Here is a 7,152-nt window from a genome sequence, read left to right as displayed (position 1 = left end):
TGCTTGAATCAAGGTCGCGGGAGATTTTCCAACCGACCTCAAAATTTTGTGACACTGGACTCCCTGTGTGGCGTTTTGAGTGATTCGGCTAAGCAACTAGCGAGTAGTAGTAGTAAACTCTACATATTAGGTTTGACCGAAGTCAAACTTCCTAAAGTTTGACCAAGTTTATAGAAAAATATAAACATTTACCATAACAAATATGTATGATGTGAAAGTACATTCAATAATGAATCTAATGGTATTTATTTGTTATTGTATATGTTAATAGTTTTTGTTATAAGCTTTCTGAGAGTTTACAAAACTTGACTTTGACCAATGCTAATACGCAGACTTAAATAAAAATGGAGGGAGTACACATTTGTTTTCTTAGTTTCTAGTGAACTAATCATTTGTTGAAATTGTGAAATAAATATATTAGTCTATTGAGTTCGAATGTAATGGTCTATACAATTCAATAGTTACAATCATTGTTGAATCCCAAGATGTATACAAGGTCTATAGTACTTCACAACATGCTCAAACTCACATAATTCCAGTCAAATGAGAATCTAAATGCATTTCATAGTTATTACTTTGTAGGAAGCAACAAAAACAACCATAACTCTACATCGGCCATTATAGAAGCAACATTTTGACAGATCCCAATGTGTGAATGAAACATGTAGAGAGAGCTTTTAACGATGGAGCAGATAGGGCGGGAAAGATTGTATGTATGTGGACGAGAGAGTAGGAGACAAACCTAACGAGACAGAGAGAGATAGAGAGAGGAATAAGTTAGGTCTGTGAGAAAGATGGATACATGTAATATACATGAGATGTGTGTGCATCTGGATTCTGTATACGTGGAAGGAGAAGAGACAACATGTTTGATGAGAGAGCTGGAAAAACATGGACGAGAGGGGAAGGACCTCGTGGGTTGAGGGATTGACAATTTTGTGCGGGGGAGAGAGGGATTGGTAATTTTGTGCAAGAGAGAGAGAGGGTGGGGGAGGAGTCAGTCAGCCGTCGTCACACCACCCTGCTTCCAAATGACCCCGCATTGTCTAGCGCGGTGTGGTCGCCGCCTTCGATATGCTCGATGCCCTCTTTGAAGATTGAGGTGTTGTGCATGTTGGGGTGCAAAGAAGCACAAGCGAGAGTGGTCGCCGTATAACCTTGGATGGGGATGAATTGTGTGCTCGGGGGAGTGTGTGTGTGTGTTGTGCTGCGTGTGTGTCTCTCTCTCTGTGTGTGTGTGTGTGTGTCAGATATTGAGAGAAAACAAACCTAAGGAGAGAAATGGGTATTCACAAAGAGATTGTGTGGGCCTTGAGGTGGGCAGGGGCCGGGTGAGGGTGTCAAAATGTGCGCGTTGATGCATGTGTTGCATGCGACCGTGCGAGGGACGGACAAATCGAGAGAGATGGTTGTTGTGTTACGGATGCTCCTCTGTCTGTCTCTCTCTCTCCCTCTCTCTCTCTCACACACACACACAAGTAAACTAGAAGACCGTTCTCTCATGTATACACAATGTATCGACATCTGTCTATGTCTCACTCATGCATGATCATTTGCACATTCACACCTCTCTATGTCTGTATCACACGCACACCATCTCCACATTGCCCTTCCGCCACACCACACATATGGACACATACACACGTTCTCTCTCAGTCACACACACAAAATCAGTATTAAAAAAACTAGGGCGCACCTCAAACATCCAAATCCAAATAAACATGAACTGGAGCTAAATTCAAATATATGGAAATATTGCAGCGCCAAGAACTTTCACAGGAAAAAAAAGTTGAGTAATATTCGAGGATTGTTTTCACACACACAAAAAGGTTCGGTGGATGTCCTTCGAGCGCGACACTATGACGCACCGTTCGATCGACCGCGCGGCCGTGGTTCACGCGCTTGCACAGGATTCCGTATCGTGGTTGTGGTACTAACTAATAAAAGCTCTGCATAAGTCTAATGTTTACGTGTACTAGTATGGTTTTATTTTAAGTTTGACCAACCTTATATATAAAACTAAAGTAAGCTCCCACACGCGCACTCATCAATATGCCGCCGCCGCCGTTGCACATGCCGGTGCCCGCCTGCTCCGGCCAACAATTTCTCGCCAATCACCGCCGTGTCGCCGCCATCCCTGTGCCATGAAGCCAAAGGCTCGCCCGCTCACTTCGTCTGCAGTCCCTCCTCGTGATGCCGCCGTGCTGCCAAGCACGCGAGCAGCTGGTGGAGCCGTGTCAATGCACGCAGCGTACGAAGAGGAGGACGAGCGCGTGCTCCAGCACGCCGGCGAGGAGGAACTAGCGTGTCATTGTCGTCTCCGCCCGCACGGAGGAGGCGCGCATGGTGGCTTTCGCGGCGGAAGCCGGTCGCACGCGCGTCGAGCCCGCAAACCGGGTGCGGACGCGGAATCTACCTTCGAGACCTTGAATGTCACGTGGATCCTGCAATATGAAGGAGCAATTTGGGTCAGTCGACTCATGTGAGCCGTTTGATGCAACATGGATGGCTATAAGGGCTTCTTCCACCTCTTTTGTCGTCTTCTTCCTTTGCTCCGTCGAACTTCTTTCACAAATCGACTGACCCAAATTATACTACTATTACAAACGTATTAAGTACAGTAGGAACACGAAGATACGAGCAGTAGTACCAACTTCAAGAAGAACAGTAGTAAGACATAGTACTAGTACTACTGTACATACTAAAGAGATCAAATAACGAGAAAAAAATATAAACATAGTTCTGCTGGGGCCTCAGCACAACACACCCTTGAAAATAAACTAAGCAACTAGTCCGCGTGACACTGCAGTAGAACCAGCATGAGCGACGGCACTGCCACCTACTCGGAGTCCGAGTCCACATCCTCGACTTCGTCCTCGTCCCTCACTACACCACAACACTGCAACCCCAACAGCTAGATTGGTCGGGAAAACAGCCTCTGCCAACAAACAATCGGACGGGAAAAACTATTGCCGACCGACCATGTTTGTTGGGGAAAGTCCAGACGGGAAAAGCCTTTCCTGACCGACATACCTTTGCCAACCGACTGCTTGACAGCTAATTAGAACATTTCCCGACCGACTGTCCGATGATGTTTTTACCGACCAACTTTCTGTTGGCCCCTTTCCCGACCGACTGTCTGACAGCATTTGTTTTACCAACCAACAATCTAATGGCCCTGCAAACCTTTGCCAACCAACAATCCGACGGTGTGTTCTTTTTCCGACCAACATTACGCCAACATTTTGTTTAGCCAACCACAACTTATTTAACATATGGTACTAATTGTCACATACATATAGTTCTCTTCAAAACATAAACACGAGACACCATACATCAGGTACACCAAACATTTTTTATTCCATTAAAAATTTGTCAGATACATATACTTCAATCTGTTCTAAACATAGCCACCAAGACAACATACATAATGTTCACAAAAGGTTCTAAAATAAGACATAGTTGTACAAAATTAAAGCTAAAATATCCAGTTGACGTGGATCACTAGCTTCATGTACCCTTGTGAGAGCAGTCCTTCTGTTTGCTTCCTACAAAAGTTAAACAAGTCCCAATTATAATACACTATCAAAAACTGAATTTCCTTTGATTTTTTTAATTTGCAAACATTCCATATGTGAAGCAGACCCTTTTTTTGTTTAGTGAACCACATGCTGCTAGAAATGATATTACATCTTTAAACATTCACATGTAAATAGTGTTGACTGCTTACACACTAGTTTCTAGAAATAATAGAAGGGCTTAGCTATCCATACCAAAACTGGAAAAAAGATCACCTAAGTCATGCAATCAGAACATGTAACAATTCAAATAACAGAAAGTGTCATATGAGGAACTAGGTAAGAGGAGCAGATACAACAACTAGGCATTCGTATGCAGTAGAAGTTGCCATAATTGAAAGGAAGGAGCAGAAAGAAAATGAGGAAGATGTCTACAAAACCATGTCACGTGTCCATGGCTTAACTAATTCCTGATGCGATAAACCAAGGTACTATAGAGATTTAACTCGAGATTTCACCAAACATGAATAAGAAAATGATGGTATTAGTGGCAGAACTAAAATCTCTAGCAAATAATGTACACGGACAATTTCCGATGCTAACCACGACTTGACAATCTACGCCTCTTGAAGTGGCATATATTTAATTGTCTAAAAAAGGCTACATTAAAAATAGGGATTCTAATACTAATTAGCTAGCTCGACATCAAATCTGAATCTGAAAATATTTAAGAGGGCATTTCCAACACAAATATATGCTCACCTCCAATAACAAAAGTCAGGTCCATATACATATTCTAGTTTGTAGTTACAACAAATGAACTTGGTCATACCTTTTAGAACAGAGTAAAGAAAGTGCCTCAATTTTCATCTACACAAAAAAATTGGGATGGATATTTATATTTAGTATATAAAGAATGGAACATGGCAACATTCCTAGATATCTAACATTTATAGAGTAACATGAATACGAATAGAAAATATAAATGTATGTGTGAATTTACATCACGCGACCAAAAACGTCTGCAAACCAAAATAGACTCAGAAAAAAACGTGACAGCGTAATAAGTGCACTGAACCTGAACGCTGCACTTGAGGCCCCTTTGCACCTGAACATGGAGAAAGCCTGGTAAGTTCCTCACAGAATCACTTCATCATTTTCACATATGTTCGATCCCTTGTTCTTCTCTTCACATCTGGAACCAGAACTCATTTCAGTAGTATATGGAAGCAAATAATGTATAATTCAGAAGACCACTTAAGTATTATATAGAAAACATTCATATATACAAAAAGCTATAAATTAGATAGAGAAAAAGTAATCTATACCCAACGGAACAGTATATATATGCAAACCGATACAACTTAATTCAGTCTAAGTGTAAATTACAGAAAAATGCAACTGTAATATCTATAGAAAAAGACTGAGAATAAATTAGAACAGCAGCTTAATTACTTCATTCCAGAACTACTGAGGAAAAATTACAAATAAAATACAGCTGGAAATCTATAAAAGCAAAAAAGATAAATTACAAAACCACTTAATACATATTAACTCTTCATTCCAGAAGTGAACTATTCTGAATGTTTTACAGAACGACTGAAGCAAATTCACAGAAAATACAACTGTAAAATGTGTAGAAGCATGACTGCAACTTAGAAACTGATAAGATACGTATTGAATCTTGTTTCCAGAAACTGAACTGAAGTTTTACAAATACGTATTTAATCTTGTTTTCCAGAAACTGAACTGAAGTTTTACAGAACAAATGTTCCAAAATTACAGATAAAAAAAGGTTGCAGACGTATACAAGCCTAAGAGTAAAACCACTTAACATCTGAACTATTCTGGAAGCTACAGAACTACCGAAGGAAATTTATGGAGAAAAAACAACTATAAAATTTATAGAAGCATGACTGTACAAATACAAACTGCTAGATATGTATTTTATCTTGATTCCATAAAAATTGAACTAAGTTCTACAGAACACAGAATTACAGAGGAAAGAGTTGTAAGTTAATAAAAGCCCAGGTGTAAAACCACTTAAGGACTGAACTAATCTGCAAGTTTTACAGAACTAATTTTGCAAAAATATAGAAATACAACAGTAAATCTATACAACCGTGAGTGATGCTATGTCTTCCTACCAAAAATCCTTCTGCTAGAATTGGAGCATTGAGACTAACAATTTAACAAGCACTTGCAGTGTGTTGCCCTACAGCAAGAAATAAGCATGAGGCACAGGAACAGGGAAGAATTGGATGTGGGGAGAGAAAAAGTAAACGATACCTTGTTGTTGGACGGAAAGAGTGGCAAGGCTCCAGCCTCTAGGTTAATATCATCCTTGTAGAAGTTGTTGACGAAGAGGTGTATTTCTGCCCGCTTGCAGGGCTTGTGTATGGTGTCTCAACTCTTACCTGGTTCAGAGCATGAAAATTGAATATACTCCTATGTTTGCAAGAATTCTACAATGCTTAACTAAAGTCTGAAACATTAGTACGATTATTTGGACTTTTTGTGGAACCTGAAGCTAGTTCTCGGGGTTGTCCCTCTTCTCAAAGCACAGATCCGGGGATACATTTATATATATAGAAAGTAATGAACTTGGATTTCCTGCAACACTGAAAGGATTACCTGTAGTATAGATTTTGTTTTTGCAATCATAGCACCAAGCTTGTTCCTCTCAAGTTATCATCCTCTCATCTCCAGAAATCACACGAGCAGTAGCTAGCTCTTAGACTGCATTTCGGGCTACCCCATTAGCAGATAGAGCCCCTGTTCTTTACAGTCTGCTCGAGCTCAAGCTCCCGACCGAGGAGCTGCTTTCTGGGTAGAAGTACTACCACAAGTCATCGTGGATCTTCTTCTGAAGAGAAAAGGGAAAAGCAAAAAATCAACTAACGACAGAACCGATTGGGGAGGTGGGGAGAAGGAGAGGAGAGGGAAAAGAACACTCACCCCCGGGGAGGGGAAGCACCACCAGTCAACGGCCAGATCCTCCTTCAAACAAACCGGCGACTGCAGATCGGAGGAGGCCCATGGCGTGGCGGCGGCGGTGCGGGCCTGGGTGACGAGGAGGGTGTGAGTGCTCTGTCTCCCAGGTGACCCACGTCTCTCACACCCCTGGATCTGAGATGAACGACGGCGTCCACCATCGGGCCTTGGTGGTTGAAGGTGATCGGGCACAAGCTAGGGTTAGCGGTAGGGGTGCAGGAGGATGATGGGGACAGTGCCGCAACCTCGCTGCCGCGGTGACGGCGTGCGGGCTGCTAGATGGCTATTGGCCGGCGGCGAAGGCAACACGTGAGAGGATAAGGTTTGGGGAATTTGGGTGCGCCGGCGGCGGAGGGAGTGCGTGGGAGGATTAGGTTTGCGGAACTAGGCTGAACGGAAAAATGCGAGGGAGGCTGGGCGCCAACTTTTGGGCCCTCACGCGCGAAGAGATCGACGGGCCGGCCCAATTGGCAACCAACAGTCGGTCGGCATAAATTGCCGACCAACAGTCGGATGGAGACAGAAGCTTTCCCGACCGACTGTCAGACATCAAATATCTAAGTATTCCCGACCAACAGTTGGTCGTGGTATGAAAATATTGCCGACCAACAATCCGATAGAAGTTTTCCCGACCAACTGT

The 7,152-nt window shown here is 42.5% G+C and overlaps 1 long non-coding RNA gene across 3 annotated transcripts; it reads right to left on the bottom strand.

The window, feature by feature from the left end:
- Nucleotides 1-3,336: 3,336 nt before the first annotated feature.
- LOC125519173 lies at nucleotides 3,337-6,917 on the bottom strand. Of its 3 annotated transcripts, none has more exons than XR_007288200.1 (4): nucleotides 6,477-6,917; nucleotides 6,153-6,384; nucleotides 4,351-5,935; nucleotides 3,337-3,548 (listed from the first exon to the last, which is right to left on the bottom strand). It is a non-coding gene; the product is annotated as an uncharacterized LOC125519173 (long non-coding RNA). The 3 variants fall into 3 exon arrangements; XR_007288199.1 differs by having other exon boundaries at nucleotides 3,337-5,733; nucleotides 5,808-5,935; nucleotides 6,477-6,912; XR_007288198.1 differs by having other exon boundaries at nucleotides 3,337-5,935; nucleotides 6,477-6,909.
- Between the last annotated feature and the right edge of the window lie 235 nt (nucleotides 6,918-7,152).

Source organism: Triticum urartu, chromosome 7, assembly GCF_003073215.2.
Source record: "Triticum urartu cultivar G1812 chromosome 7, Tu2.1, whole genome shotgun sequence".
NCBI classification, from domain to species: domain Eukaryota; kingdom Viridiplantae; phylum Streptophyta; class Magnoliopsida; order Poales; family Poaceae; genus Triticum; species Triticum urartu.
The sequence above is the reverse complement of the archived record's forward strand: the minus strand, read 5'-3'. Positions and strand labels throughout refer to the sequence as shown.